A 5000-nucleotide genomic window follows, 5' to 3' on the forward strand; every position below is an offset into this window, starting at 1 on the left:
TGAGTGATTATTCCCGTTTGCAGCCTCTTACACATCCTCAACAGGCACAGAATGGATTTCGATAACATAATGGTTTAGAAATCATTCAGTTGTTTACTTAAGCATATTTCGTTAGTTTGTATAATAGATTACTATAAAACATTGATTATATAAGGGTTGCCTAGATTATCAGAAGACAAGTCCCAGACATCCCACCTGGCATTTCATAATTAGCGCTGCAGCACGAAGCTCACTTGATCACGCAGCAGAATTGATCATTGCAAACGGTGTTGATGATGGACATAAACTGTGTTCTTTAGTCGTAAAAATGATACAAATAATATAAAAAATGTCAGTTTAGGATTTTGGGAACGCATATTTGAATGATATCGATACAGTACTTGGGCTAAAAACAAACCAAAAAACCAGCCATTTCTTGGCCATTTCCCGGGATTCCCGGAATATGGGCTGTCTATTTCCCGGGATCTGATTCATCTCATTTTCGGGAAAAATATTAAACCCTAATGTGGATACTGTATTAACAAGGTAGCTATCTATCTATCTATCTCTCTATCTCTGTCTCTCTCTATCTCTGTCTCTCTCTATCTCCATCTCTCTCTCTCTGTGTGTCTCTGTCTGTCTGCCTGTCTCTTTCTCTATGTCTCTCTCTGTCTCTATCTCTCTCTGTCTCTCTCTATCTTTCTATCTATCTCTCTCTCTATCTGTCTATCTATCTCTCTATCTGTCTCTCGCTGTCTCTTTGTCTCTCTCTCTGTCTCTCTCTATCTTTCTATCTATCTCTCTCTCTATCTCTCTCTAGCTATCTCTATCTCTCTGTGTGTCTCTCTCTCTCTGTCTCTCTATCTATCTCTCTGTCTCTCTATCTCTGTCTGTCTCTTTCTCTCCATCTCCATCTCTCTCTCTGTCTCTCTCTGTCTCTCTCTATCTTTCTATCTATCTCTCTCTCTATCTGTCTATCTATCTCTCTATCTGTCTCTCGCTGTCTCTTTGTCTCTCTCTCTGTCTCTCTCTATCTTTCTATCTATCTCTCTCTAGCTATCTCTATCTCTCTGTGTGTCTCTCTCTCTGTCTCTATCTATCTCTCTGTCTCTCTATCTATCTCTCTGTCTCTCTATCTCTGTCTGTCTCTTTCTCTCTCCATCTCCATCTCTCTCTCTGTCTCTCTCTGTCTCTCTCTATCTTTCTATCTATCTCTCTCTCTATCTGTCTATCTATCTCTCTATCTGTCTCTCGCTGTCTCTTTGTCTCTCTCTCTGTCTCTCTCTATCTTTCTATCTATCTATCTCTCTCTAGCTATCTCTATCTCTCTGTGTGTCTCTCTCTCTCTGTCTCTCTATCTATCTCTCTGTCTCTCTATCTATCTCTCTGTCTCTCTATCTCTGTCTGTCTCTTTCTCTCTCCATCTCCATCTCTCTCTCTGTGTGTCTCTCTCTCTCTCTGTCTGTCTCTTTCTCTATCTCTCTCTCTGTCTCTCTATCTATCTATCTCTCTCTTTATCGTTCTCTGTCTCGCTCTGTCTCTATCTATCTATCTGGATATGTTACCTTTACTAAATGATTTTGGGTCTGTCTGATTAAGCTTATCTGCTCTTTCTCTCCTTTAGTGTCCCCGGTTCTGGAGGAGGAGATCTGGCGTCTGCAGGAGGAAAACGAGCGGAAAGAGGAAACCATCGTGGAGCTGAGAGAGAGGGAAGAGAGGATGAAAGGGAGGGAGGAGGAGCTGAGGAAACGAGAGGAGGAGGTGAAGGAATTGAAGAAGGAGCTTCAGGAACTCGCAGGTACAAGCTGACCGTGTAGGGCTGCTCGATATGAAGACAATATCACCATATACAAATACTTGACTTTCGATTTATATTATATTTATATTATATTATTATTTATATAAATAATATATTATTTATATAATATATTATTATAACCAACACACTCAGTCTGGCGAGATCACAGCCTTTGTCAACAGGTTCATCTCATAGATCTCTAATAGATCTCTGATAGATCTCTTTCTCTCTGATAGATCTCTAATAGATATCTTTCTCCCTGATAGATCTCTGTTTCTCTCTGATAGATCAGTTTCTCTCTGATAGATCTCTAATAGATCTCTGATAGATCCGTTTCTCTATGATAGATCTCTAATAGATATGTTTCTCTCTGATAGATCTGTAATAGATCTCTGATAGATCAGTTTCTCTATGATAGATCTCTGATAGATCTCTGATAGATCTCTATTTCTCTCTGATAGATCTGTTTCTCTCTGATAGATCTCTAATATATCTCTGATAGATCAGTTTCTCTCTGATAGATCTGTTTCTCTATGATAGATCTCTAATAGATCTGTTTCTCTCTGATAGATCTCTAATAGATCTCTGATAGATCAGTTTCTCTATGATAGATCTCTAATAGATCTCTGATAGATCTCTATTTCTCTCTGATAGATTTCTATTTCTCTCTGATAGATCTCTAATAGATCTCTGATAGATCAGTTTCTCTCTGATAGATATCTAATAGATCTGTTTCTCTCTGATAGATCTCTAATAGATCTGATCTCTCTTAAAGATCTCTGATAGATCTGTTTCTCTCTGGTAGATCTCTAATAGATCTGTTTCTCTCTGATCTCTAATCAATCTATTTCTCTCTGGTAGATCTCTAATAGATCTCTGATAGATCAGTTTCTCTCTGATAGATATCTAATAGATCTGTTTCTATCGGATAGATCTCTAATAGATCTGATTCTCTCTTATAGATCTCTGATAGATCTGTTTCTCTCTGGTAGATCTCTAATATATCGGTTTCTCTCTAATAGATCTCTAATAGATCTGTTTCTCCCTGATAGATTTCTGATAGATCTCTAATAGATCTGTTTCTCTCTGATAGATCTCTAATAGATCAGTTTCTCTCCAATAGATCTCTAAAAGATCTGATTGTCTCTAATAGATCTGATTCTCTCTGATAGATCTCTAATAGATCTGTTTCTCTCTGATAGATCTCTAATAGATCTGTTTCTCTCCAATAGATCTCTGATAGATCTCTAATAGATCTGATTCTCTCTGATAGATCTCTAATATATCTCTAATAGATCTCTGATAGATCGATTTCTCTCTGATAGATCTCTATTTCTCTCTGATAGATCTCTAATAGATCTCTGATAGATCAGTTTCTCTCTGATAGATATCTAATAGATCTGTTTCTCTCTGATAGATCTCTAATAGATCTGATCTCTCTTAAAGATCTCTGATAGATCTGTTTCTCTCTGGTAGATCTCTAATAGATCTGTTTCTCTCTGATCTCTAATCGATCTATTTCTCTCTGGTAGATCTCTAATAGATCTCTGATAGATCAGTTTCTCTCTGATAGATATCTAATAGATCTGTTTCTATCGGATAGATCTCTAATAGATCTGATCTGATCTCTTTTAAAGATCTCTGATAGATCTGTTTCTCTCTGGTAGATCTCTAATAGATCTGTTTCTCTCTGATCTCTAATCGATCTATTTCTCTCTGGTAGATCTCTAATAGATCTCTGATAGATCAGTTTCTCTCTGATAGATATCTAATAGATCTGTTTCTATCGGATAGATCTCTAATAGATCTGATTCTCTCTTATAGATCTCTGATAGATCTGTTTCTCTCTGGTAGATCTCTAATATATCGGTTTCTCTCTAATAGATCTCTAATAGATCTGTTTCTCCCTGATAGATTTCTGATAGATCTCTAATAGATCTGTTTTTCCCTGATAGATCTCTAATAGATCTGTTTCTCTCTGATAGATCTCTAATAGATCAGTTTCTCTCCAATAGATCTCTAAAAGATCTGATTGTCTCTAATAGATCTGATTCTCTCTGATAGATCTCTAATAGATCTGATTCTCTCTGATAGATCTCTAATAGATCTGATTCTCTCTGATAGATCTCTAATAGATCTGATTCTCTCTGATAGATCTCTAATAGATCTGTTTCTCTCTGATAGATCTCTAATAGATCTGTTTCTCTCTGATAGATCTCTAATATATCTCTAATAGATCTCTGATAGATCGGTTTCTCTCTGATAGATCTCAATATATCTCTAATAGATCTCTGATAGATCTGATTCTCTCTGGTAGATCTCTCCGGGTGTCCTAACTGTGACTCAGTGTTTTCGTCTCTGGAGTCGGAGCAGAGAGAAACCTCCCGACTAATGAAGGAGAACAAAGCTCTGGTCAACGGCATCTTCCAGCTCCAGACAGAGGTACACACACCTCACACTGCTCGCCACTTACTCTCCTCGCCACTTACTCTCCTCGCCACTTACTCTGCTCGCCACTTACTCTCCTCGCCACTTACTCTGCTCGCCGCTTACTCTGCTCGCCACTTACTCTCTCGCCTTACCTCTCCCTCGCCATCTCTCCTACTTACTCTCCTACTTACTCCTCTCTTCACACTCTGCTCGCCAACTTACTCTGCTCGCTCGCTCTTATACCTCTCTTAAACCTCTGCTGCCTTCTCTCTCGCCACTCTGCTCGCCACTCTCCTCATCTTACTCTGCTTACTCTCCTCTTCTCATCGCTTACTCTCTTTCTTTCTCTCTTATCTTGGCACTCTCCTCTTACTCTCCTCTTTCATCTTCTCTCCTCCTCTCCTGTGGCTTACTCTCCTCGCCGCTTACTCTGCTCGCCGCTTACTCTCCTCGCCGCTTACTCTCCTGCTTGCTTACTCTGCTACTTCTTACTCTGCTGCCACCTCTCCTCGCCACTTACTCTGCTCTTGCTTCTCTGCTCGCCACCTCTCTCGCCACTTACACTCTCCCTGCCACTTACTCTCTCGCCACTTACCTCTCCCTCTTCCCGCCTCTGCTTACTCTGCTCTTGTCCTCTGCTTGCCTCTCCTCGCTTACTCTCCTCTTGTACTCTCCTCATGGCACTCTCCTCTTATCACTCATCGCTTCTCTCCTCGCCCTTCTCTGCTGCTTACTCTCCTGTCCTTCTCTCTCATAACACTCTGCTCCTTACTCTGCTCTCATGGCTTACTCT

Source organism: Perca flavescens, chromosome 21 (assembly GCF_004354835.1).
Source record: "Perca flavescens isolate YP-PL-M2 chromosome 21, PFLA_1.0, whole genome shotgun sequence".
NCBI lineage: Eukaryota > Metazoa > Chordata > Actinopteri > Perciformes > Percidae > Perca > Perca flavescens.